The following is a 26275-nucleotide window of genomic DNA, read 5'->3' as shown; positions in this document are numbered from 1 at the left end:
TGAACCGACTGTAACTGCAGAAAAGCGTGCTCCAATTCTGCACATTTACTGAGTTGCATCACAATCCTTCCTCCTGTGCAATCACACAACACGTACATTGTTACGACATCACTTAACAGGCAGCGCCAGTCATTAAGTTTATCATGCCTGCAATGCAACCAACACACGTATTTCTCACAACAGCTCGCATTTTGCCAGCTATCGGGTAAAATTTTCTGCAGTGTGTTGGCGCCTTTCATGTCCCAAAACGCTTTACAGCCAATGAAGTATTTTTAAAGTGAGTCACTGTTGTAATGTGGGAAATGGCGCAGCCAGTATGCACACAGCACGATCCCACAAACAGCAATGTGTTCATGACCAGATAATCTGTTTTTGTCAGTGATGTTGATATAGGAATAAATATTGAATGAATATTGTAACTGGTTTGTCCCAACATGCACCTAATTTCTGTTGTTGCCCTGTGGATACGTAGGTTCCTGTGACCGGTATGTTGCAAAATCGTTTCTCGAGAGTTTACTGTCTACCACTTTAATTGCCTTAATTATTATTTTCCGCATGGCAAAGTCACATTTCACTCAACGGTCACTCGTTCCAGAACAGAAGCTGCGTCCAGTGGTAGCGTGGCCGAGCGGTCTAAGGCGCTGGATCCAGGTTCCAGTCTCTTCGGAGGCGTGGGTTCAAATCCCACTGCTGCCAGAATTTTCCCTGCGTAACACTTGCATTCTGTCAGCACAAGCATGGGCACCTGTTTCACAATGGGGCCATTTTGGTGTGGAAAAGTAGTTGGACTTTGAGCGGTGCCTTTAGTTTGTTGGCAAATGGCAATACCATCGAAGAGTTTGATGTCACCACTTGAAAATTGAAGGCCAGTTGAGCATGCTTTTTGCACGCTGGCCGCATTTGTGTGGATAAAAAGTAAATGTCAGAAGTGGGATTGGAAACCACGCCGCTAGAAGTGGGCTTGGCACCCACGTCCCAGAATACACCAACCTTTGGTAAGGTAAGGGTTACATTCTTTGAGTTTGGCACCTTAAACCACTCGGCCACCCTGACAATGAACCGACTTTAACTGCAGAATAGCGTGCTCCAATTCTGCACATTTACTGAGTTGCATCACAATCCTTCCTCCTGTGCAATCACACAACACGTACATTGTTACGACATCACTTATCAGGCAGCGCCAGTCATTAAGTTTATCATGCCTGCAATGCAACCAACACACGTATTTCTCACAACAGCTCGCATTTTGCCAGCTATCGGGTAAAATTTTCTGCAGTGTGTTGGCGCCTTTCATGTCCCAAAACGCTTTACAGCCAATGAAGTATTTTTAAAGTGAGTCACTGTTGTAATGTGGGAAATGGCGCAGCCAGTATGCACACAGCACGATCCCACAAACAGCAATGCGTTCATGACCAGATAATCTGTTTTTGTCAGTGATGTTGATATAGGAATAAATATTGAATGAATGTTGTAACTGGTTTGTCCCAACATGCACCTAATTTCTGTTGTTGCCCTGTGGATACGTAGGTTCCTGTGACCGGTATGTTGCAAAATCGTTTCTCGAGAGTTTACTGTCTACCACTTTAATTGCCTTAATTATTATTTTCCGCATGGCAAAGTCACATTTCACTCAACGGTCACTCGTTCCAGAACAGAAGCTGCTTCCAGTGGTAGCGTGGCCGAGCGGTCTAAGGCGCTGGATCCAGGTTCCAGTCTCTTCGGAGGCGTGGGTTCAATCCCACTGCTGCCAGAATTTTCCCTGCGTAACACTTGCATTCTGTCAGCACAAGCATGGGCACCTGTTTCACAATGGGGCCATTTTGGTGTGGAAAAGTAGTTGGACTTTGAGCGGTGCCTTTAGTTTGTTGGCAAATGGCAATACCATCGAAGAGTTTGATGTCACCACTTGAAAATTGAAGGCCAGTTGAGCATGCTTTTTGCACGCTGGCCGCATTTGTGTGGATAAAAAGTAAATGTCAGAAGTGGGATTGGAAACCACGCCGCTAGAAGTGGGCTTGGCACCCACGTCCCAGAATACACCAACCTTTGGTAAGGTAAGGGTTACAGTCTTTGAGTTTGGCACCTTAAACCACTCGGCCACCCTGACAATGAACCGACTTTAACTGCAGAATAGCGTGCTCCAATTCTGCACATTTACTGAGTTGCATCACAATCCTTCCTCCTGTGCAATCACACAACACGTACATTGTTACGACATCACTTAACAGGCAGCGCCAGTCATTAAGTTTATCATGCCTGCAATGCAACCAACACACGTATTTCTCACAACAGCTCGCATTTTGCCAGCTATCGGGTAAAATTTTCTGCAGTGTGTTGGCGCCTTTCATGTCCCAAAACGCTTTACAGCCAATGAAGTATTTTTAAAGTGAGTCACTGTTGTAATGTGGGAAATGGCACAGCCAGTATGCACACAGCACGATCCCACAAACAGCAATGCGTTCATGACCAGATAATCTGTTTTTGTCAGTGATGTTGATATAGGAATAAATATTGAATGAATGTTGTAACTGGTTTGTCCCAACATGCACCTAATTTCTGTTGTTGCCCTGTGGATACGTAGGTTCCTGTGACCGGTATGTTGCAAAATCGTTTCTCGAGAGTTTACTGTCTACCACTTTAATTGCCTTAATTATTATTTTCCGCATGGCAAAGTCACATTTCACTCAACGGTCACTCGTTCCAGAACAGAAGCTGCTTCCAGTGGTAGCGTGGCCGAGCGGTGTAAGGCGCTGGATCCAGGTTCCAGTCTCTTCGGAGGCGTGGGTTCAAATCCCACCGCTGCCAGAATTTTCCCTGCGTAACACTTGCATTCTGTCAGCACAAGCATGGGCACCTGTTTCACAATGGGGCCATTTTGGTGTGGAAAAGTACTTGGACTGTGAGCGGTGCCTTCAGTTTGTTGGCAAATGGCAATACCATCGAAAAGTTCGATGTCACCACTTGAAAATTGAAGGCCAGTTGAGCATGCTTTTTGCACGCTGGCCGCATTTGTGTGGATAAAAAGTAAATGTCAGAAGTGGGATTGGAAACCACGCCGCTAGAAGTGGGCTTGGCACCCACGTCCCAGAATACACCAACCTTTGGTAAGGTAAGGGTTACAGTCTTTGAGTTTGGCACCTTAAACCACTCGGCCACCCTGACAATGAACCGACTGTAACTGCAGAAAAGCGTGCTCCAATTCTGCACATTTACTGAGTTGCATCACAATCCTTCCTCCTGTGCAATCACACAACACGTACATTGTTACGACATCACTTAACAGGCAGCGCCAGTCATTAAGTTTATCATGCCTGCAATGCAACCAACACACGTATTTCTCACAACAGCTCGCATTTTGCCAGCTATCGGGTAAAATTTTCTGCAGTGTGTTGGCGCCTTTCATGTCCCAAAACGCTTTACAGCCAATGAAGTATTTTTAAAGTGAGTCACTGTTGTAATGTGGGAAATGGCACAGCCAGTATGCACACAGCACGATCCCACAAACAGCAATGCGTTCATGACCAGATAATCTGTTTTTGTCAGTGATGTTGATATAGGAATAAATATTGAATGAATGTTGTAACTGGTTTGTCCCAACATGCACCTAATTTCTGTTGTTGCCCTGTGGATACGTAGGTTCCTGTGACCGGTATGTTGCAAAATCGTTTCTCGAGAGTTTACTGTCTACCACTTTAATTGCCTTAATTATTATTTTCCGCATGGCAAAGTCACATTTCACTCAACGGTCACTCGTTCCAGAACAGACGCTGCTTCCAGTGGTAGCGTGGCCGAGCGGTGTAAGGCGCTGGATCCAGGTTCCAGTCTCTTCGGAGGCGTGGGTTCAAATCCCACCGCTGCCAGAATTTTCCCTGCGTAACACTTGCATTCTGTCAGCACAAGCATGGGCACCTGTTTCACAATGGGGCCATTTTGGTGTGGAAAAGTACTTGGACTGTGAGCGGTGCCTTCAGTTTGTTGGCAAATGGCAATACCATCGAAAAGTTCGATGTCACCACTTGAAAATTGAAGGCCAGTTGAGCATGCTTTTTGCACGCTGGCCGCATTTGTGTGGATAAAAAGTAAATGTCAGAAGTGGGATTGGAAACCACGCCGCTAGAAGTGGGCTTGGCACCCACGTCCCAGAATACACCAACCTTTGGTAAGGTAAGGGTTACAGTCTTTGAGTTTGGCACCTTAAACCACTCGGCCACCCTGACAATGAACCGACTGTAACTGCAGAAAAGCGTGCTCCAATTCTGCACATTTACTGAGTTGCATCACAATCCTTCCTCCTGTGCAATCACACAACACGTACATTGTTACGACATCACTTAACAGGCAGCGCCAGTCATTAAGTTTATCATGCCTGCAATGCAACCAACACACGTATTTCTCACAACAGCTCGCATTTTGCCAGCTATCGGGTAAAATTTTCTGCAGTGTGTTGGCGCCTTTCATGTCCCAAAACGCTTTACAGCCAATGAAGTATTTTTAAAGTGAGTCACTGTTGTAATGTGGGAAATGGCGCAGCCAGTATGCACACAGCACGATCCCACAAACAGCAATGTGTTCATGACCAGATAATCTGTTTTTGTCAGTGATGTTGATATAGGAATAAATATTGAATGAATGTTGTAACTGGTTTGTCCCAACATGCACCTAATTTCTGTTGTTGCCCTGTGGATACGTAGGTTCCTGTGACCGGTATGTTGCAAAATCGTTTCTCGAGAGTTCACTGTCTACCACTTTAATTGCCTTAATTATTATTTTCCGCATAACAAAGTCACATTACACTCAACGTTCACTCGTTCCAGAACAGAAGCTGCGTCCAGTGGTAGCGTGGCCGAGCGGTCTAAGGCGCTGGATCCAGGTTCCAGTCTCTTCGGAGGTGTGGGTTCAAATCCCACCGCTGCCAGAATTTTCCCTGCGTAACACTTGCATTCTGTCAGCACAAGCATGGGCACCTGTTTCACAATGGGGCCATTTTGGTGTGGAAAAGTAGTTGGACTGTGAGCGGTGCCTTCAGTTTGTTGGCAAATGGCAATACCATCGAAGAGTTTGATGTCACCACTTGAAAATTAAAGGCCAGTTGAGCATGCTTTTTGCACGCTGGCCGCATTTGTGTGGATAAAAAGTAAATGTCAGAAGTGGGATTGGAAACCACGCCGCTAGAAGTGGGCTTGGCACCCACGTCCCAGAATACACCAACCTTTGGTAAGGTAAGGGTTACAGTCTTTGAGTTTGGCACCTTAAACCACTCGGCCACCCTGACAATGAACTGCAGAAAAGCGTGCTCCAATTCTGCACATTTACTGAGTTGCATCACAATTCTTCCTCCTGTGTAATCACACAACACGTACATTGTTACGACATCACTTAACAGGCAGCGCCAGTCATTAAGTTTATCATGCCTGCAATGCAACCAACACACGTATTTCTCACAACAGCTCGCATTTTGCCAGCTATCGGGTAAAATTTTCTGCAGTGTGTTGGCGCCTTTCATGTCCCAAAACGCTTTACAGCCAATGAAGTATTTTTAAAGTGAGTCACTGTTGTAATGTGGGAAATGGCGCAGCCAGGATGCACACAGCACGATCCCACAAACAGCAATGTGTTCATGACCAGATAATCTGTTTTTGTCAGTGATGTTGATATAGGAATAAATATTGAATGAATGTTGTAACTGGTTTGTCCCAACATGCACCTAATTTCTGTTGTTGCCCTGTGGATACGTAGGTTCCTGTGACCGGTATGTTGCAAAATCGTTTCTCGAGAGTTTACTGTCTACCACTTTAATTGCCTTAATTATTATTTTCCGCATGGCAAAGTCACATTTCACTCAACGGTCACTCGTTCCAGAACAGAAACTGCTTCCAGTGGTAGCGTGGCCGAGCGGTGTAAGGCGCTGGATCCAGGTTCCAGTCTCTTCGGAGGCGTGGGTTCAAATCCCACCGCTGCCAGAATTTTCCCTGCGTAACACTTGCATTCTGTCAGCACAAGCATGGGCACCTGTTTCACAATGGGGCCATTTTGGTGTGGAAAAGTACTTGGACTGTGAGCGGTGCCTTCAGTTTGTTGGCAAATGGCAATACCATCGAAAAGTTCGATGTCACCACTTGAAAATTGAAGGCCAGTTGAGCATGCTTTTTGCACGCTGGCCGCATTTGTGTGGATAAAAAGTAAATGTCAGAAGTGGTATTGGAAACCACGCCGCTAGAAGTGGGCTTGGCACCCACGTCCCAGAATACACCAACCTTTGGTAAGGTAAGGGTTACAGTCTTTGAGTTTGGCACCTTAAACCACTCGGCCACCCTGACAATGAACCGACTGTAACTGCAGAAAAGCGTGCTCCAATTCTGCACATTTACTGAGTTGCATCACAATCCTTCCTCCTGTGCAATCACACAACACGTACATTGTTACGACATCACTTAACAGGCAGCGCCAGTCATTAAGTTTATCATGCCTGCAATGCAACCAACACACGTATTTCTCACAACAGCTCGCATTTTGCCAGCTATCGGGTAAAATTTTCTGCAGTGTGTTGGCGCCTTTCATGTCCCAAAACGCTTTACAGCCAATGAAGTATTTTTAAAGTGAGTCACTGTTGTAATGTGGGAAATGGCGCAGCCAGTATGCACACAGCACGATCCCACAAACAGCAATGTGTTCATGACCAGATAATCTGTTTTTGTCAGTGATGTTGATATAGGAATAAATATTGAATGAATGTTGTAACTGGTTTGTCCCAACATGCACCTAATTTCTGTTGTTGCCCTGTGGATACGTAGGTTCCTGTGACCGGTATGTTGCAAAATCGTTTCTCGAGAGTTCACTGTCTACCACTTTAATTGCCTTAATTATTATTTTCCGCATAACAAAGTCACATTACACTCAACGTTCACTCGTTCCAGAACAGAAGCTGCGTCCAGTGGTAGCGTGGCCGAGCGGTCTAAGGCGCTGGATCCAGGTTCCAGTCTCTTCGGAGGTGTGGGTTCAAATCCCACCGCTGCCAGAATTTTCCCTGCGTAACACTTGCATTCTGTCAGCACAAGCATGGGCACCTGTTTCACAATGGGGCCATTTTGGTGTGGAAAAGTAGTTGGACTGTGAGCGGTGCCTTCAGTTTGTTGGCAAATGGCAATACCATCGAAGAGTTTGATGTCACCACTTGAAAATTAAAGGCCAGTTGAGCATGCTTTTTGCACGCTGGCCGCATTTGTGTGGATAAAAAGTAAATGTCAGAAGTGGGATTGGAAACCACGCCGCTAGAAGTGGGCTTGGCACCCACGTCCCAGAATACACCAACCTTTGGTAAGGTAAGGGTTACAGTCTTTGAGTTTGGCACCTTAAACCACTCGGCCACCCTGACAATGAACTGCAGAAAAGCGTGCTCCAATTCTGCACATTTACTGAGTTGCATCACAATTCTTCCTCCTGTGTAATCACACAACACGTACATTGTTACGACATCACTTAACAGGCAGCGCCAGTCATTAAGTTTATCATGCCTGCAATGCAACCAACACACGTATTTCTCACAACAGCTCGCATTTTGCCAGCTATCGGGTAAAATTTTCTGCAGTGTGTTGGCGCCTTTCATGTCCCAAAACGCTTTACAGCCAATGAAGTATTTTTAAAGTGAGTCACTGTTGTAATGTGGGAAATGGCGCAGCCAGGATGCACACAGCACGATCCCACAAACAGCAATGTGTTCATGACCAGATAATCTGTTTTTGTCAGTGATGTTGATATAGGAATAAATATTGAATGAATGTTGTAACTGGTTTGTCCCAACATGCACCTAATTTCTGTTGTTGCCCTGTGGATACGTAGGTTCCTGTGACCGGTATGTTGCAAAATCGTTTCTCGAGAGTTTACTGTCTACCACTTTAATTGCCTTAATTATTATTTTCCGCATGGCAAAGTCACATTTCACTCAACGGTCACTCGTTCCAGAACAGAAACTGCTTCCAGTGGTAGCGTGGCCGAGCGGTGTAAGGCGCTGGATCCAGGTTCCCGTCTCTTCGGAGGCGTGGGTTCAAATCCCACCGCTGCCAGAATTTTCCCTGCGTAACACTTGCATTCTGTCAGCACAAGCATGGGCACCTGTTTCACAATGGGGCCATTTTGGTGTGGAAAAGTACTTGGACTGTGAGCGGTGCCTTCAGTTTGTTGGCAAATGGCAATACCATCGAAAAGTTCGATGTCACCACTTGAAAATTGAAGGCCAGTTGAGCATGCTTTTTGCACGCTGGCCGCATTTGTGTGGATAAAAAGTAAATGTCAGAAGTGGGATTGGAAACCACGCCGCTAGAAGTGGGCTTGGCACCCACGTCCCAGAATACACCAACCTTTGGTAAGGTAAGGGTTACAGTCTTTGAGTTTGGCACCTTAAACCACTCGGCCACCCTGACAATGAACCGACTGTAACTGCAGAAAAGCGTGCTCCAATTCTGCACATTTACTGAGTTGCATCACAATCCTTCCTCCTGTGCAATCACACAACACGTACATTGTTACGACATCACTTAACAGGCAGCGCCAGTCATTAAGTTTATCATGCCTGCAATGCAACCAACACACGTATTTCTCACAACAGCTCGCATTTTGCCAGCTATCGGGTAAAATTTTCTGCAGTGTGTTGGCGCCTTTCATGTCCCAAAACGCTTTACAGCCAATGAAGTATTTTTAAAGTGAGTCACTGTTGTAATGTGGGAAATGGCGCAGCCAGTATGCACACAGCACGATCCCACAAACAGCAATGTGTTCATGACCAGATAATCTGTTTTTGTCAGTGATGTTGATATAGGAATAAATATTGAATGAATGTTGTAACTGGTTTGTCCCAACATGCACCTAATTTCTGTTGTTGCCCTGTGGATACGTAGGTTCCTGTGACCGGTATGTTGCAAAATCGTTTCTCGAGAGTTTACTGTCTACCACTTTAATTGCCTTAATTATTATTTTCCGCATGGCAAAGTCACATTTCAATCAACGGTCACTCGTTCCAGAACAGAAGCTGCGTCCAGTGGTAGCGTGGCTGAGCGGTCTAAGGCGCTGGATCCAGGTTCCAGTCTCTTCGGAGGCGTGGGTTCAAATCCCACCGCTGCCAGAATTTTCCCTGCGTAACACTTGCATTCTGTCAGCACAAGCATGGGCACCTGTTTCACAATGGGGCCATTTTGGTGTGGAAAAGTAGTTGGACTGTGAGCGGTGCCTTTAGTTTGTTGGCAAATGGCAATACCATCGAAGAGTTTGATGTCACCACTTGAAAATTGAAGGCCAGTTGAGCATGCTTTTTGCACGCTGGCCGCATTTGTGTGGATAAAAAGTAAATGTCAGAAGTGGGATTGGAAACCACGCCGCTAGAAGTGGGCTTGGCACCCACGTCCCAGAATACACCAACCTTTGGTAAGGTAAGGGTTACAGTCTTTGAGTTTGGCACCTTAAACCACTCGGCCACCCTGACAATGAACTGCAGAAAAGCGTGCTCCAATTCTGCACATTTACTGAGTTGCATCACAATTCTTCCTCCTGTGTAATCACACAACACGTACATTGTTACGACATCACTTAACAGGCAGCGCCAGTCATTAAGTTTATCATGCCTGCAATGCAACCAACACACGTATTTCTCACAACAGCTCGCATTTTGCCAGCTATCGGGTAAAATTTTCTGCAGTGTGTTGGCGCCTTTCATGTCCCAAAACGCTTTACAGCCAATGAAGTATTTTTAAAGTGAGTCACTGTTGTAATGTGGGAAATGGCGCAGCCAGGATGCACACAGCACGATCCCACAAACAGCAATGTGTTCATGACCAGATAATCTGTTTTTGTCAGTGATGTTGATATAGGAATAAATATTGAATGAATGTTGTAACTGGTTTGTCCCAACATGCACCTAATTTCTGTTGTTGCCCTGTGGATACGTAGGTTCCTGTGACCGGTATGTTGCAAAATCGTTTCTCGAGAGTTTACTGTCTACCACTTTAATTGCCTTAATTATTATTTTCCGCATGGCAAAGTCACATTTCACTCAACGGTCACTCGTTCCAGAACAGAAACTGCTTCCAGTGGTAGCGTGGCCGAGCGGTGTAAGGCGCTGGATCCAGGTTCCAGTCTCTTCGGAGGCGTGGGTTCAAATCCCACCGCTGCCAGAATTTTCCCTGCGTAACACTTGCATTCTGTCAGCACAAGCATGGGCACCTGTTTCACAATGGGGCCATTTTGGTGTGGAAAAGTACTTGGACTGTGAGCGGTGCCTTCAGTTTGTTGGCAAATGGCAATACCATCGAAAAGTTCGATGTCACCACTTGAAAATTGAAGGCCAGTTGAGCATGCTTTTTGCACGCTGGCCGCATTTGTGTGGATAAAAAGTAAATGTCAGAAGTGGGATTGGAAACCACGCCGCTAGAAGTGGGCTTGGCACCCACGTCCCAGAATACACCAACCTTTGGTAAGGTAAGGGTTACAGTCTTTGAGTTTGGCACCTTAAACCACTCGGCCACCCTGACAATGAACCGACTGTAACTGCAGAAAAGCGTGCTCCAATTCTGCACATTTACTGAGTTGCATCACAATCCTTCCTCCTGTGCAATCACACAACACGTACATTGTTACGACATCACTTAACAGGCAGCGCCAGTCATTAAGTTTATCATGCCTGCAATGCAACCAACACACGTATTTCTCACAACAGCTCGCATTTTGCCAGCTATCGGGTAAAATTTTCTGCAGTGTGTTGGCGCCTTTCATGTCCCAAAACGCTTTACAGCCAATGAAGTATTTTTAAAGTGAGTCACTGTTGTAATGTGGGAAATGGCGCAGCCAGTATGCACACAGCACGATCCCACAAACAGCAATGTGTTCATGACCAGATAATCTGTTTTTGTCAGTGATGTTGATATAGGAATAAATATTGAATGAATGTTGTAACTGGTTTGTCCCAACATGCACCTAATTTCTGTTGTTGCCCTGTGGATACGTAGGTTCCTGTGACCGGTATGTTGCAAAATCGTTTCTCGAGAGTTTACTGTCTACCACTTTAATTGCCTTAATTATTATTTTCCGCATGGCAAAGTCACATTTCAATCAACGGTCACTCGTTCCAGAACAGAAGCTGCGTCCAGTGGTAGCGTGGCCGAGCGGTCTAAGGCGCTGGATCCAGGTTCCAGTCTCTTCGGAGGCGTGGGTTCAAATCCCACCGCTGCCAGAATTTTCCCTGCGTAACACTTGCATTCTGTCAGCACAAGCATGGGCACCTGTTTCACAATGGGGCCATTTTGGTGTGGAAAAGTAGTTGGACTGTGAGCGGTGCCTTTAGTTTGTTGGCAAATGGCAATACCATCGAAGAGTTTGATGTCACCACTTGAAAATTGAAGGCCAGTTGAGCATGCTTTTTGCACGCTGGCCGCATTTGTGTGGATAAAAAGTAAATGTCAGAAGTGGGATTGGAAACCACGCCGCTAGAAGTGGGCTTGGCACCCACGTCCCAGAATACACCAACCTTTGGTAAGGTAAGGGTTACAGTCTTTGAGTTTGGCACCTTAAACCACTCGGCTATTTTGATAATGAACCGACTGTAACTGCAGAAAAGCGTACTCCAATTCTGCACATTTACTGAGTTGCATCACAATCCTTCCTCCTGTGCAATCACACAACACGTACATTGTTACGACATCACTTAACAGGCAGCGCCAGTCATTAAGTTTATCATGCCTGCAATGCAACCAACACACGTATTTCTCACAACAGCTCGCATTTTGCCAGCTATCGGGTAAAATTTTCTGCAGTGTGTTGGCGCCTTTCATGTCCCAAAACGCTTTACAGCCAATGAAGTATTTTTAAAGTGAGTCACTGTTGTAATGTGGGAAATGGCGCAGCCAGTATGCACACAGCACGATCCCACAAACAGCAATGTGTTCATGACCAGATAATCTGTTTTTGTCAGTGATGTTGATATAGGAATAAATATTGAATGAATGTTGTAACTGGTTTGTCCCAACATGCACCTAATTTCTGTTGTTGCCCTGTGGATACGTAGGTTCCTGTGACCGGTATGTTGCAAAATCGTTTCTCGAGAGTTCACTGTCTACCACTTTAATTGCCTTAATTATTATTTTCCGCATAACAAAGTCACATTACACTCAACGTTCACTCGTTCCAGAACAGAAGCTGCGTCCAGTGGTAGCGTGGCCGAGCGGTCTAAGGCGCTGGATCCAGGTTCCAGTCTCTTCGGAGGTGTGGGTTCAAATCCCACCGCTGCCAGAATTTTCCCTGCGTAACACTTGCATTCTGTCAGCACAAGCATGGGCACCTGTTTCACAATGGGGCCATTTTGGTGTGGAAAAGTAGTTGGACTGTGAGCGGTGCCTTCAGTTTGTTGGCAAATGGCAATACCATCGAAGAGTTTGATGTCACCACTTGAAAATTAAAGGCCACTTGAGCATGCTTTTTGCACGCTGGCCGCATTTGTGTGGATAAAAAGTAAATGTCAGAAGTGGGATTGGAAACCACGCCGCTAGAAGTGGGCTTGGCACCCACGTCCCAGAATACACCAACCTTTGGTAAGGTAAGGGTTACAGTCTTTGAGTTTGGCACCTTAAACCACTCGGCCACCCTGACAATGAACCGACTGTAACTGCAGAAAAGCGTGCTCCAATTCTGCACATTTACTGAGTTGCATCACAATCCTTCCTCCTGTGCAATCACACAACACGTACATTGTTACGACATCACTTAACAGGCAGCGCCAGTCATTAAGTTTATCATGCCTGCAATGCAACCAACACACGTATTTCTCACAACAGCTCGCATTTTGCCAGCTATCGGGTAAAATTTTCTGCAGTGTGTTGGCGCCTTTCATGTCCCAAAACGCTTTACAGCCAATGAAGTATTTTTACAGTGAGTCACTGTTGTAATGTGGGAAATGGCGCAGCCAGTATGCACACAGCACGATCCCACAAACAGCAATGTGTTCATGACCAGATAATCTGTTTTTGTCAGTGATGTTGATATAGGAATAAATATTGAATGAATGTTGTAACTGGTTTGTCCCAACATGCACCTAATTTCTGTTGTTGCCCTGTGGATACGTAGGTTCCTGTGACCGGTATGTTGCAAAATCGTTTCTCGAGAGTTTACTGTCTACCACTTTAATTGCCTTAATTATTATTTTCCGCATGGCAAAGTCACATTTCACACAACGGTCACTCGTTCCAGAACAGAAGCTGCGTCCAGTGGTAGCGTGGCCGAGCGGTCTAAGGCGCTGGATCCAGGTTCCAGTCTCTTCGGAGGCGTGGGTTCAAATCCCACCGCTGCCACAATTTTCCCTGCGTAACACTTGCATTCTGTCAGCACAAGCATGGGCACCTGTTTCACAATGGGGCCATTTTGGTGTGGAAAAGTAGTTGGACTGTGAGCGGTGCCTTTAGTTTGTTGGCAAATGGCAATACCATCGAAGAGTTTGATGTCACCACTTGAAAATTGAAGGCCAGTTGAGCATGCTTTTTGCACGCTGGCCGCATTTGTGTGGATAAAAAGTAAATGTCAGAAGTGGGATTGGAAACCACGCCGCTAGAAGTGGGCTTGGCACCCACGTCCCAGAATACACCAACCTTTGGTAAGGTAAGGGTTACAGTCTTTGAGTTTGGCACCTTAAACCACTCGGCCACCCTGACAATGAACTGCAGAAAAGCGTGCTCCAATTCTGCACATTTACTGAGTTGCATCACAATTCTTCCTCCTGTGTAATCACACAACACGTACATTGTTACGACATCACTTAACAGGCAGCGCCAGTCATTAAGTTTATCATGCCTGCAATGCAACCAACACACGTATTTCTCACAACAGCTCGCATTTTGCCAGCTATCGGGTAAAATTTTCTGCAGTGTGTTGGCGCCTTTCATGTCCCAAAACGCTTTACAGCCAATGAAGTATTTTTAAAGTGAGTCACTGTTGTAATGTGGGAAATGGCGCAGCCAGTATGCACACAGCACGATCCCACAAACAGCAATGTGTTCATGACCAGATAATCTGTTTTTGTCAGTGATGTTGATATAGGAATAAATATTGAATGAATGTTGTAACTGGTTTGTCCCAACATGCACCTAATTTCTGTTGTTGCCCTGTGGATACGTAGGTTCCTGTGACCGGTATGTTGCAAAATCGTTTCTCGAGAGTTTACTGTCTACCACTTTAATTGCCTTAATTATTATTTTCCGCATGGCAAAGTCACATTTCACTCAACGGTCACTCGTTCCAGAACAGAAACTGCTTCCAGTGGTAGCGTGGCCGAGCGGTGTAAGGCGCTGGATCCAGGTTCCAGTCTCTTCGGAGGCGTGGGTTCAAATCCCACCGCTGCCAGAATTTTCCCTGCGTAACACTTGCATTCTGTCAGCACAAGCATGGGCACCTGTTTCACAATGGGGCCATTTTGGTGTGGAAAAGTAGTTGGACTGTGAGCGGTGCCTTTAGTTTGTTGGCAAATGGCAATACCATCGAAGAGTTTGATGTCACCACTTGAAAATTGAAGGCCAGTTGAGCATGCTTTTTGCACGCTGGCCGCATTTGTGTGGATAAAAAGTAAATGTCAGAAGTGGGATTGGAAACCACGCCGCTAGAAGTGGGCTTGGCACCCACGTCCCAGAATACACCAACCTTTGGTAAGGTAAGGGTTACAGTCTTTGAGTTTGGCACCTTAAACCACTCGGCCACCCTGACAATGAACCGACTGTAACTGCAGAAAAGCGTGCTCCAATTCTGCACATTTACTGAGTTGCATCACAATCCTTCCTCCTGTGCAATCACACAACACGTACATTGTTACGACATCACTTAACAGGCAGCGCCAGTCATTAAGTTTATCATGCCTGCAATGCAACCAACACACGTATTTCTCACAACAGCTCGCATTTTGCCAGCTATCGGGTAAAATTTTCTGCAGTGTGTTGGCGCCTTTCATGTCCCAAAACGCTTTACAGCCAATGAAGTATTTTTAAAGTGAGTCACTGTTGTAATGTGGGAAATGGCGCAGCCAGTATGCACACAGCACGATCCCACAAACAGCAATGTGTTCATGACCAGATAATCTGTTTTTGTCAGTGATGTTGATATAGGAATAAATATTGAATGAATGTTGTAACTGGTTTGTCCCAACATGCACCTAATTTCTGTTGTTGCCCTGTGGATACGTAGGTTCCTGTGACCGGTATGTTGCAAAATCGTTTCTCGAGAGTTGACTGTCTACCACTTTAATTGCCTTAATTATTATTTTCCGCATGGCAAAGTCACATTTCACTCAACGGTCACTCGTTCCAGAACAGAAGCTGCTTCCAGTGGTAGCGTGGCCGAGCGGTGTAAGGCGCTGGATCCAGGTTCCAGTCTCTTCGGAGGCGTGGGTTCAAATCCCACCGCTGCCAGAATTTTCCCTGCGTAACACTTGCATTCTGTCAGCACAAGCATGGGCACCTGTTTCACAATGGGGCCATTTTGGTGTGGAAAAGTAGTTGGACTGTGAGCGGTGCCTTTAGTTTGTTGGCAAATGGCAATACCATCGAAGAGTTTGATGTCACCACTTGAAAATTGAAGGCCAGTTGAGCATGCTTTTTGCACGCTGGCCGCATTTGTGTGGATAAAAAGTAAATGTCAGAAGTGGGATTGGAAACCACGCCGCTAGAAGTGGGCTTGGCACCCACGTCCCAGAATACACCAACCTTTGGTAAGGTAAGGGTTACAGTCTTTGAGTTTGGCACCTTAAACCACTCGGCCACCCTGACAATGAACCGACTGTAACTGCAGAAAAGCGTGCTCCAATTCTGCACATTTACTGAGTTGCATCACAATCCTTCCTCCTGTGCAATCACACAACACGTACATTGTTACGACATCACTTAACAGGCAGCGCCAGTCATTAAGTTTATCATGCCTGCAATGCAACCAACACACGTATTTCTCACAACAGCTCGCATTTTGCCAGCTATCGGGTAAAATTTTCTGCAGTGTGTTGGCGCCTTTCATGTCCCAAAACGCTTTACAGCCAATGAAGTATTTTTAAAGTGAGTCACTGTTGTAATGTGGGAAATGGCGCAGCCAGTATGCACACAGCACGATCCCACAAACAGCAATGTGTTCATGACCAGATAATCTGTTTTTGTCAGTGATGTTGATATAGGAATAAATATTGAATGAATGTTGTAACTGGTTTGTCCCAACATGCACCTAATTTCTGTTGTTGCCCTGTGGATACGTAGGTTCCTGTGACCGGTATGTTGCAAAATCGTTTCTCGAGAGTTGACTGTCTACCACTTTAATTGCCTTAATTATTATTTTCCGCATGGCAAAGTCACATTTCACTCAACGGTCACTCGTTCCAGAACAGAAGCTGCTTCCAGTGGTAGCGTGGCCGAGCGGTGTAAGGCGCTGGATCCAGGTTCCAGTCTCTTCGGAGGCGTGGGTTCAAATCCCACCGCTGCCACAATTTTCCCTGCGTAACACTTGCATTCTGTCAGCACAAGCATGGGCACCTGTTTCACAATGGGGCCATTTTGGTGTGGAAAAGTAGTTGGACTGTGAGCGGTGCCTTTAGTTTGTTGGCAAATGGCAATACCATCGAAGAGTTTGATGTCACCACTTGAAAATTGAAGGCCAGTTGAGCATGCTTTTTGCACGCTGGCCGCATTTGTGTGGATAAAAAGTAAATGTCAGAAGTGGGATTGGAAACCACGCCGCTAGAAGTGGGCTTGGCACCCACGTCCCAGAATACACCAACCTTTGGTAAGGTAAGGGTTACAGTCTTTGAGTTTGGCACCTTAAACCACTCGGCCACCCTGACAATGAACCGACTGTAACTGCAGAAAAGCGTGCTCCAATTCTGCACATTTACTGAGTTGCATCACAATCCTTCCTCCTGTGCAATCACACAACACGTACATTGTTACGACATCACTTAACAGGCAGCGCCAGTCATTAAGTTTATCATGCCTGCAATGCAACCAACACACGTATTTCTCACAACAGCTCGCATTTTGCCAGCTATCGGGTAAAATTTTCTGCAGTGTGTTGGCGCCTTTCATGTCCCAAAACGCTTTACAGCCAATGAAGTATTTTTAAAGTGAGTCACTGTTGTAATGTGGGAAATGGCGCAGCCAGTATGCACACAGCACGATCCCACAAACAGCAATGTGTTCATGACCAGATAATCTGTTTTTGTCAGTGATGTTGATATAGGAATAAATATTGAATGAATGTTGTAACTGGTTTGTCCCAACATGCACCTAATTTCTGTTGTTGCCCTGTGGATACGTAGGTTCCTGTGACCGGTATGTTGCAAAATCGTTTCTCGAGAGTTGACTGTCTACCACTTTAATTGCCTTAATTATTATTTTCCGCATGGCAAAGTCACATTTCACTCAACGGTCACTCGTTCCAGAACAGAAGCTGCTTCCAGTGGTAGCGTGGCCGAGCGGTGTAAGGCGCTGGATCCAGGTTCCAGTCTCTTTGGAGGCGTGGGTTCAAATCCCACCGCTGCCACAATTTTCCCTGCGTAACACTTGCATTCTGTCAGCACAAGCATGGGCACCTGTTTCACAATGGGGCCATTTTGGTGTGGAAAAGTAGTTGGACTGTGAGCGGTGCCTTTAGTTTGTTGGCAAATGGCAATACCATCGAAGAGTTTGATGTCACCACTTGAAAATTGAAGGCCAGTTGAGCATGCTTTTTGCACGCTGGCCGCATTTGTGTGGATAAAAAGTAAATGTCAGAAGTGGGATTGGAAACCACGCCGCTAGAAGTGGGCTTGGCACCCACGTCCCAGAATACACCAACCTTTGGTAAGGTAAGGGTTACAGTCTTTGAGTTTGGCACCTTAAACCACTCGGCCACCCTGACAATGAACCGACTGTAACTGCAGAAAAGCGTGCTCCAATTCTGCACATTTACTGAGTTGCATCACAATCCTTCCTCCTGTGCAATCACACAACACGTACATTGTTACGACATCACTTAACAGGCAGCGCCAGTCATTAAGTTTATCATGCCTGCAATGCAACCAACACACGTATTTCTCACAACAGCTCGCATTTTGCCAGCTATCGGGTAAAATTTTCTGCAGTGTGTTGGCGCCTTTCATGTCCCAAAACGCTTTACAGCCAATGAAGTATTTTTAAAGTGAGTCACTGTTGTAATGTGGGAAATGGCGCAGCCAGTATGCACACAGCACGATCCCACAAACAGCAATGTGTTCATGACCAGATAATCTGTTTTTGTCAGTGATGTTGATATAGGAATAAATATTGAATGAATGTTGTAACTGGTTTGTCCCAACATGCACCTAATTTCTGTTGTTGCCCTGTGGATACGTAGGTTCCTGTGACCGGTATGTTGCAAAATCGTTTCTCGAGAGTTGACTGTCTACCACTTTAATTGCCTTAATTATTATTTTCCGCATGGCAAAGTCACATTTCACTCAACGGTCACTCGTTCCAGAACAGAAGCTGCTTCCAGTGGTAGCGTGGCCGAGCGGTGTAAGGCGCTGGATCCAGGTTCCAGTCTCTTCGGAGGCGTGGGTTCAAATCCCACCGCTGCCAGAATTTTCCCTGCGTAACACTTGCATTCTGTCAGCACAAGCATGGGCACCTGTTTCACAATGGGGCCATTTTGGTGTGGAAAAGTAGTTGGACTGTGAGCGGTGCCTTTAGTTTGTTGGCAAATGGCAATACCATCGAAGAGTTTGATGTCACCACTTGAAAATTGAAGGCCAGTTGAGCATGCTTTTTGCACGCTGGCCGCATTTGTGTGGATAAAAAGTAAATGTCAGAAGTGGGATTGGAAACCACGCCGCTAGAAGTGGGCTTGGCACCCACGTCCCAGAATACACCAACCTTTGGTAAGGTAAGGGTTACAGTCTTTGAGTTTGGCACCTTAAACCACTCGGCCACCCTGACAATGAACCGACTGTAACTGCAGAAAAGCGTGCTCCAATTCTGCACATTTACTGAGTTGCATCACAATCCTTCCTCCTGTGCAATCACACAACACGTACATTGTTACGACATCACTTAACAGGCAGCGCCAGTCATTAAGTTTATCATGCCTGCAATGCAACCAACACACGTATTTCTCACAACAGCTCGCATTTTGCCAGCTATCGGGTAAAATTTTCTGCAGTGTGTTGGCGCCTTTCATGTCCCAAAACGCTTTACAGCCAATGAAGTATTTTTAAAGTGAGTCACTGTTGTAATGTGGGAAATGGCGCAGCCAGTATGCACACAGCACGATCCCACAAACAGCAATGTGTTCATGACCAGATAATCTGTTTTTGTCAGTGATGTTGATATAGGAATAAATATTGAATGAATGTTGTAACTGGTTTGTCCCAACATGCACCTAATTTCTGTTGTTGCCCTGTGGATACGTAGGTTCCTGTGACCGGTATGTTGCAAAATCGTTTCTCGAGAGTTGACTGTCTACCACTTTAATTGCCTTAATTATTATTTTCCGCATGGCAAAGTCACATTTCACTCAACGGTCACTCGTTCCAGAACAGAAGCTGCTTCCAGTGGTAGCGTGGCCGAGCGGTGTAAGGCGCTGGATCCAGGTTCCAGTCTCTTTGGAGGCGTGGGTTCAAATCCCACCGCTGCCACAATTTTCCCTGCGTAACACTTGCATTCTGTCAGCACAAGCATGGGCACCTGTTTCACAATGGGGCCATTTTGGTGTGGAAAAGTAGTTGGACTGTGAGCGGTGCCTTTAGTTTGTTGGCAAATGGCAATACCATCGAAGAGTTTGATGTCACCACTTGAAAATTGAAGGCCAGTTGAGCATGCTTTTTGCACGCTGGCCGCATTTGTGTGGATAAAAAGTAAATGTCAGAAGTGGGATTGGAAACCACGCCGCTAGAAGTGGGCTTGGCACCCACGTCCCAGAATACACCAACCTTTGGTAAGGTAAGGGTTACAGTCTTTGAGTTTGGCACCTTAAACCACTCGGCCACCCTGACAATGAACCGACTGTAACTGCAGAAAAGCGTGCTCCAATTCTGCACATTTACTGAGTTGCATCACAATCCTTCCTCCTGTGCAATCACACAACACGTACATTGTTACGACATCACTTAACAGGCAGCGCCAGTCATTAAGTTTATCATGCCTGCAATGCAACCAACACACGTATTTCTCACAACAGCTCGCATTTTGCCAGCTATCGGGTAAAATTTTCTGCAGTGTGTTGGCGCCTTTCATGTCCCAAAACGCTTTACAGCCAATGAAGTATTTTTAAAGTGAGTCACTGTTGTAATGTGGGAAATGGCGCAGCCAGTATGCACACAGCACGATCCCACAAACAGCAATGTGTTCATGACCAGATAATCTGTTTTTGTCAGTGATGTTGATATAGGAATAAATATTGAATGAATGTTGTAACTGGTTTGTCCCAACATGCACCTAATTTCTGTTGTTGCCCTGTGGATACGTAGGTTCCTGTGACCGGTATGTTGCAAAATCGTTTCTCGAGAGTTGACTGTCTACCACTTTAATTGCCTTAATTATTATTTTCCGCATGGCAAAGTCACATTTCACTCAACGGTCACTCGTTCCAGAACAGAAGCTGCGTCCAGTGGTAGCGTGGCCGAGCGGTCTAAGGCGCTGGATCCAGGTTCCAGTCTCTTCGGAGGCGTGGGTTCAAATCCCACCGCTGCCAGAATTTTCCCTGCGTAACACTTGCATTCTGTCAGCACAAGCATGGGCACCTGTTTCACAATGGGGCCATTTTGGTGTGGAAAAGTAGTTGGACTGTGAGCGGTGCCTTTAGTTTGTTGGCAAATGGCAATACCATCGAAGAGTTTGATGTCACCACTTGAAAATTGAAGGCCAGTTGAGCATGCTTTTTGCACGCTGGCCGCATTTGTGTGGATAAAAAGTAAATGTCAGAAGTGGGATTGGAAACCACGCCGCTAGAAGTGGGCTTGGCACCCACGTCCCAGAATACACCAACCTTTGGTAAGGTAAGGGTTATAGTCTTTGAGTTTGGCACCTTAAACCACTCGGCCACCCTGACAATGAACCGACCGTAACTGCAGAAAAGCGTGCTCCAATTCTGCACATTTACTGAGTTGCATCACAATCCTTCCTCCTGTGCAATCACACAACACGTACATTGTTACGACATCACTTAACAGGCAGCGCCAGTCATTAAGTTTATCATGCCTGCAATGCAACCAACACACGTATTTCTCACAACAGCTCGCATTTTGCCAGCTATCGGGTAAAATTTTCTGCAGTGTGTTGGCGCCTTTCATGTCCCAAAACGCTTTACAGCCAATGAAGTATTTTTAAAGTGAGTCACTGTTGTAATGTGGGAAATGGCGCAGCCAGTATGCACACAGCACGATCCCACAAACAGCAATGTGTTCATGACCAGATAATCTGTTTTTGTCAGTGATGTTGATATAGGAATAAATATTGAATGAATGTTGTAACTGGTTTGTCCCAACATGCACCTAATTTCTGTTGTTGCCCTGTGGATACGTAGGTTCCTGTGACCGGTATGTTGCAAAATCGTTTCTCGAGAGTTGACTGTCTACCACTTTAATTGCCTTAATTATTATTTTCCGCATGGCAAAGTCACATTTCACTCAACGGTCACTCGTTCCAGAACAGAAGCTGCGTCCAGTGGTAGCGTGGCCGAGCGGTCTAAGGCGCTGGATCCAGGTTCCAGTCTCTTCGGAGGCGTGGGTTCAAATCCCACCGCTGCCACAATTTTCCCTGCGTAACACTTGCATTCTGTCAGCACAAGCATGGGCACCTGTTTCACAATGGGGCCATTTTGGTGTGGAAAAGTAGTTGGACTGTGAGCGGTGCCTTTAGTTTGTTGGCAAATGGCAATACCATCGAAGAGTTTGATGTCACCACTTGAAAATTGAAGGCCAGTTGAGCATGCTTTTTGCACGCTGGCCGCATTTGTGTGGATAAAAAGTAAATGTCAGAAGTGGGATTGGAAACCACGCCGCTAGAAGTGGGCTTGGCACCCACGTCCCAGAATACACCAACCTTTGGTAAGGTAAGGGTTACAGTCTTTGAGTTTGGCACCTTAAACCACTCGGCCACCCTGACAATGAACCGACTGTAACTGCAGAAAAGCGTGCTCCAATTCTGCACATTTACTGAGTTGCATCACAATCCTTCCTCCTGTGCAATCACACAACACATACATTGTTACGACATCACTTAACAGGCAGCGCCAGTCATTAAGTTTATCATGCCTGCAATGCAACCAACACACGTATTTCTCACAACAGCTCGCATTTTGCCAGCTATCGGGTAAAATTTTCTGCAGTGTGTTGGCGCCTTTCATGTCCCAAAACGCTTTACAGCCAATGAAGTATTTTTAAAGTGAGTCACTGTTGTAATGTGGGAAATGGCGCAGCCAGTATGCACACAGCACGATCCCACAAACAGCAATGTGTTCATGACCAGATAATCTGTTTTTGTCAGTGATGTTGATATAGGAATAAATATTGAATGAATGTTGTAACTGGTTTGTCCCAACATGCACCTAATTTCTGTTGTTGCCCTGTGGATACGTAGGTTCCTGTGACCGGTATGTTGCAAAATCGTTTCTCGAGAGTTTACTGTCTACCACTTTAATTGCCTTAATTATTATTTTCCGCATGGCAAAGTCACATTTCACTCAACGGTCACTCGTTCCAGAACAGAAGCTGCTTCCAGTGGTAGCGTGGCCGAGCGGTCTAAGGCGCTGGATCCAGGTTCCAGTCTCTTCGGAGGCGTGGGTTCAAATCCCACCGCTGCCACAATTTTCCCTGCGTAACACTTGCATTCTGTCAGCACAAGCATGGGCACCTGTTTCACAATGGGGCCATTTTGGTGTGGAAAAGTAGTTGGACTGTGAGCGGTGCCTTTAGTTTGTTGGCAAATGGCAATACCATCGAAGAGTTTGATGTCACCACTTGAAAATTGAAGGCCAGTTGAGCATGCTTTTTGCACGCTGGCCGCATTTGTGTGGATAAAAAGTAAATGTCAGAAGTGGGATTGGAAACCACGCCGCTAGAAGTGGGCTTGGCACCCACGTCCCAGAATACACCAACCTTTGGTAAGGTAAGGGTTACAGTCTTTGAGTTTAGCACCTTAAACCACTCGGCCACCCTGACAATGAACCGACTGTAACTGCAGAAAAGCGTGCTCCAATTCTGCACATTTACTGAGTTGCATCACAATCCTTCCTCCTGTGCAATCACACAACACGTACATTGTTACGACATCACTTAACAGGCAGCGCCAGTCATTAAGTTTATCATGCCTGCAATGCAACCAACACACGTATTTCTCACAACAGCTCGCATTTTGCCAGCTATCGGGTAAAATTTTCTGCAGTGTGTTGGCGCCTTTCATGTCCCAAAACGCTTTACAGCCAATGAAGTATTTTTAAAGTGAGTCACTGTTGTAATGTGGGAAATGGCGCAGCCAGTATGCACACAGCACGATCCCACAAACAGCAATGTGTTCATGACCAGATAATCTGTTTTTGTCAGTGATGTTGATATAGGAATAAATATTGAATGAATGTTGTAACTGGTTTGTCCCAACATGCACCTAATTTCTGTTGTTGCCCTGTGGATACGTAGGTTCCTGTGACCGGTATGTTGCAAAATCGTTTCTCGAGAGTTGACTGTCTACCACTTTAATTGCCTTAATTATTATTTTCCGCATGGCAAAGTCACATTTCACTCAACGGTCACTCGTTCCAGAACAGAAGCTGCGTCCAGTGGTAGCGTGGCCGAGCGGTCTAAGGCGCTGGATCCAGGTTCCAGTCTCTTCGGAGGCGTGGGTTCAAATCCCACCGCTGCCAGAATTTTCCCTGCGTAACACTTGCATTCTGTCAGCACAAGCATGGGCACCTGTTTCACAATGGGGCCATTTTGGTGTGGAAAAGTAGTTGGACTGTGAGCGGTGCCTTTAGTTTGTTGGCAAATGGCAATACCATCGAAGAGTTTGATGTCACCACTTGAAAATTGAAGGCCAGTTGAGCATGCTTTTTGCACGCTGGCCGCATTTGTGTGGATAAAAAGTAAATGTCAGAAGTGGGATTGGAAACCACGCCGCTAGAAGTGGGCTTGGCACCCACGTCCCAGAATACACCAACCTTTGGTAAGGTAAGGGTTACAGTCTTTGAGTTTAGCACCTTAAACCACTCGGCCACCCTGACAATGAACCGACTGTAACTGCAGAAAAGCGTGCTCCAATTCTGCACATTTACTGAGTTGCATCACAATCCTTCCTCCTGTGCAATCACACAACACGTACATTGTTACGACATCACTTAACAGGCAGCGCCAGTCATTAAGTTTATCATGCCTGCAATGCAACCAACACACGTATTTCTCACAACAGCTCGCATTTTGCCAGCTATCGGGTAAAATTTTCTGCAGTGTGTTGGCGCCTTTCATGTCCCAAAACGCTTTACAGCCAATGAAGTATTTTTAAAGTGAGTCACTGTTGTAATGTGGGAAATGGCGCAGCCAGTATGCACACAGCACGATCCCACAAACAGCAATGTGTTCATGACCAGATAATCTGTTTTTGTCAGTGATGTTGATATAGGAATAAATATTGAATGAATGTTGTAACTGGTTTGTCCCAACATGCACCTAATTTCTGTTGTTGCCCTGTGGATACGTAGGTTCCTGTGACCGGTATGTTGCAAAATCGTTTCTCGAGAGTTGACTGTCTACCACTTTAATTGCCTTAATTATTATTTTCCGCATGGCAAAGTCACATTTCACTCAACGGTCACTCGTTCCAGAACAGAAGCTGCGTCCAGTGGTAGCGTGGCCGAGCGGTCTAAGGCGCTGGATCCAGGTTCCAGTCTCTTCGGAGGCGTGGGTTCAAATCCCACCGCTGCCAGAATTTTCCCTGCGTAACACTTGCATTCTGTCAGCACAAGCATGGGCACCTGTTTCACAATGGGGCCATTTTGGTGTGGAAAAGTAGTTGGACTGTGAGCGGTGCCTTTAGTTTGTTGGCAAATGGCAATACCATCGAAGAGTTTGATGTCACCACTTGAAAATTGAAGGCCAGTTGAGCATGCTTTTTGCACGCTGGCCGCATTTGTGTGGATAAAAAGTAAATGTCAGAAGTGGGATTGGAAACCACGCCGCTAGAAGTGGGCTTGGCACCCACGTCCCAGAATACACCAACCTTTGGTAAGGTAAGGGTTACAGTCTTTGAGTTTGGCACCTTAAACCACTCGGCCACCCTGACAATGAACCGACTGTAACTGCAGAAAAGCGTGCTCCAATTCTGCACATTTACTGAGTTGCATCACAATCCTTCCTCCTGTGCAATCACACAACACATACATTGTTACGACATCACTTAACAGGCAGCGCCAGTCATTAAGTTTATCATGCCTGCAATGCAACCAACACACGTATTTCTCACAACAGCTCGCATTTTGCCAGCTATCGGGTAAAATTTTCTGCAGTGTGTTGGCGCCTTTCATGTCCCAAAACGCTTTACAGCCAATGAAGTATTTTTAAAGTGAGTCACTGTTGTAATGTGGGAAATGGCGCAGCCAGTATGCACACAGCACGATCCCACAAACAGCAATGTGTTCATGACCAGATAATCTGTTTTTGTCAGTGATGTTGATATAGGAATAAATATTGAATGAATGTTGTAACTGGTTTGTCCCAACATGCACCTAATTTCTGTTGTTGCCCTGTGGATACGTAGGTTCCTGTGACCGGTATGTTGCAAAATCGTTTCTCGAGAGTTGACTGTCTACCACTTTAATTGCCTTAATTATTATTTTCCGCATGGCAAAGTCACATTTCACTCAACGGTCACTCGTTCCAGAACAGAAGCTGCTTCCAGTGGTAGCGTGGCCGAGCGGTCTAAGGCGCTGGATCCAGGTTCCAGTCTCTTCGGAGGCGTGGGTTCAAATCCCACCGCTGCCACAATTTTCCCTGCGTAACACTTGCATTCTGTCAGCACAAGCATGGGCACCTGTTTCACAATGGGGCCATTTTGGTGTGGAAAAGTAGTTGGACTGTGAGCGGTGCCTTTAGTTTGTTGGCAAATGGCAATACCATCGAAGAGTTTGATGTCACCACTTGAAAATTGAAGGCCAGTTGAGCATGCTTTTTGCACGCTGGCCGCATTTGTGTGGATAAAAAGTAAATGTCAGAAGTGGGATTGGAAACCACGCCGCTAGAAGTGGGCTTGGCACCCACGTCCCAGAATACACCAACCTTTGG

At 45.8% G+C, this 26275-nt stretch overlaps 24 non-coding genes across 24 annotated transcripts; all 24 read left to right on the top strand.

The window, feature by feature from the left end:
- The first annotated feature begins 614 nt into the window (after nucleotides 1-614).
- Nucleotides 615-696, top strand: trnal-cag (transfer RNA leucine (anticodon CAG)). The gene has a single exon. It is a non-coding gene; the product is annotated as a tRNA-Leu (tRNA).
- Nucleotides 697-2723: 2027 nt separating this feature from the next.
- trnal-cag (transfer RNA leucine (anticodon CAG)) lies at nucleotides 2724-2805 on the top strand. The gene has a single exon. It is a non-coding gene; the product is annotated as a tRNA-Leu (tRNA).
- A 973-nt stretch (nucleotides 2806-3778) lies between these two features.
- trnal-cag (transfer RNA leucine (anticodon CAG)) lies at nucleotides 3779-3860 on the top strand. Its single transcript has one exon. It is a non-coding gene; the product is annotated as a tRNA-Leu (tRNA).
- Nucleotides 3861-4833: 973 nt separating this feature from the next.
- Nucleotides 4834-4915, top strand: trnal-cag (transfer RNA leucine (anticodon CAG)). Its single transcript has one exon. It is a non-coding gene; the product is annotated as a tRNA-Leu (tRNA).
- Nucleotides 4916-5878: 963 nt separating this feature from the next.
- trnal-cag (transfer RNA leucine (anticodon CAG)) lies at nucleotides 5879-5960 on the top strand. Its single transcript has one exon. It is a non-coding gene; the product is annotated as a tRNA-Leu (tRNA).
- Nucleotides 5961-6933: 973 nt separating this feature from the next.
- On the top strand, nucleotides 6934-7015 carry trnal-cag (transfer RNA leucine (anticodon CAG)). The gene has a single exon. It is a non-coding gene; the product is annotated as a tRNA-Leu (tRNA).
- A 963-nt stretch (nucleotides 7016-7978) lies between these two features.
- Nucleotides 7979-8060, top strand: trnal-cag (transfer RNA leucine (anticodon CAG)). The gene has a single exon. It is a non-coding gene; the product is annotated as a tRNA-Leu (tRNA).
- Nucleotides 8061-9033: 973 nt separating this feature from the next.
- trnal-cag (transfer RNA leucine (anticodon CAG)) lies at nucleotides 9034-9115 on the top strand. The gene has a single exon. It is a non-coding gene; the product is annotated as a tRNA-Leu (tRNA).
- Nucleotides 9116-10078: 963 nt separating this feature from the next.
- trnal-cag (transfer RNA leucine (anticodon CAG)) lies at nucleotides 10079-10160 on the top strand. Its single transcript has one exon. It is a non-coding gene; the product is annotated as a tRNA-Leu (tRNA).
- A 973-nt stretch (nucleotides 10161-11133) lies between these two features.
- On the top strand, nucleotides 11134-11215 carry trnal-cag (transfer RNA leucine (anticodon CAG)). Its single transcript has one exon. It is a non-coding gene; the product is annotated as a tRNA-Leu (tRNA).
- A 973-nt stretch (nucleotides 11216-12188) lies between these two features.
- trnal-cag (transfer RNA leucine (anticodon CAG)) lies at nucleotides 12189-12270 on the top strand. The gene has a single exon. It is a non-coding gene; the product is annotated as a tRNA-Leu (tRNA).
- A 973-nt stretch (nucleotides 12271-13243) lies between these two features.
- Nucleotides 13244-13325, top strand: trnal-cag (transfer RNA leucine (anticodon CAG)). The gene has a single exon. It is a non-coding gene; the product is annotated as a tRNA-Leu (tRNA).
- A 963-nt stretch (nucleotides 13326-14288) lies between these two features.
- trnal-cag (transfer RNA leucine (anticodon CAG)) lies at nucleotides 14289-14370 on the top strand. The gene has a single exon. It is a non-coding gene; the product is annotated as a tRNA-Leu (tRNA).
- A 973-nt stretch (nucleotides 14371-15343) lies between these two features.
- Nucleotides 15344-15425, top strand: trnal-cag (transfer RNA leucine (anticodon CAG)). The gene has a single exon. It is a non-coding gene; the product is annotated as a tRNA-Leu (tRNA).
- A 973-nt stretch (nucleotides 15426-16398) lies between these two features.
- Nucleotides 16399-16480, top strand: trnal-cag (transfer RNA leucine (anticodon CAG)). Its single transcript has one exon. It is a non-coding gene; the product is annotated as a tRNA-Leu (tRNA).
- Nucleotides 16481-17453: 973 nt separating this feature from the next.
- trnal-cag (transfer RNA leucine (anticodon CAG)) lies at nucleotides 17454-17535 on the top strand. Its single transcript has one exon. It is a non-coding gene; the product is annotated as a tRNA-Leu (tRNA).
- Nucleotides 17536-18508: 973 nt separating this feature from the next.
- Nucleotides 18509-18590, top strand: trnal-cag (transfer RNA leucine (anticodon CAG)). Its single transcript has one exon. It is a non-coding gene; the product is annotated as a tRNA-Leu (tRNA).
- Nucleotides 18591-19563: 973 nt separating this feature from the next.
- trnal-cag (transfer RNA leucine (anticodon CAG)) lies at nucleotides 19564-19645 on the top strand. The gene has a single exon. It is a non-coding gene; the product is annotated as a tRNA-Leu (tRNA).
- A 973-nt stretch (nucleotides 19646-20618) lies between these two features.
- Nucleotides 20619-20700, top strand: trnal-cag (transfer RNA leucine (anticodon CAG)). Its single transcript has one exon. It is a non-coding gene; the product is annotated as a tRNA-Leu (tRNA).
- Nucleotides 20701-21673: 973 nt separating this feature from the next.
- trnal-cag (transfer RNA leucine (anticodon CAG)) lies at nucleotides 21674-21755 on the top strand. Its single transcript has one exon. It is a non-coding gene; the product is annotated as a tRNA-Leu (tRNA).
- Nucleotides 21756-22728: 973 nt separating this feature from the next.
- On the top strand, nucleotides 22729-22810 carry trnal-cag (transfer RNA leucine (anticodon CAG)). The gene has a single exon. It is a non-coding gene; the product is annotated as a tRNA-Leu (tRNA).
- Nucleotides 22811-23783: 973 nt separating this feature from the next.
- Nucleotides 23784-23865, top strand: trnal-cag (transfer RNA leucine (anticodon CAG)). Its single transcript has one exon. It is a non-coding gene; the product is annotated as a tRNA-Leu (tRNA).
- Nucleotides 23866-24838: 973 nt separating this feature from the next.
- On the top strand, nucleotides 24839-24920 carry trnal-cag (transfer RNA leucine (anticodon CAG)). Its single transcript has one exon. It is a non-coding gene; the product is annotated as a tRNA-Leu (tRNA).
- A 973-nt stretch (nucleotides 24921-25893) lies between these two features.
- trnal-cag (transfer RNA leucine (anticodon CAG)) lies at nucleotides 25894-25975 on the top strand. Its single transcript has one exon. It is a non-coding gene; the product is annotated as a tRNA-Leu (tRNA).
- The last annotated feature ends 300 nt before the right edge of the window (nucleotides 25976-26275 follow it).

The sequence above is a fragment of the Pristiophorus japonicus genome, chromosome 8, assembly GCF_044704955.1.
Source record: "Pristiophorus japonicus isolate sPriJap1 chromosome 8, sPriJap1.hap1, whole genome shotgun sequence".
NCBI lineage: Eukaryota > Metazoa > Chordata > Chondrichthyes > Pristiophoridae > Pristiophorus > Pristiophorus japonicus.
Note: the sequence above shows the minus strand (reverse complement) of the source record. Positions and strands in the feature narration are given on the sequence as shown.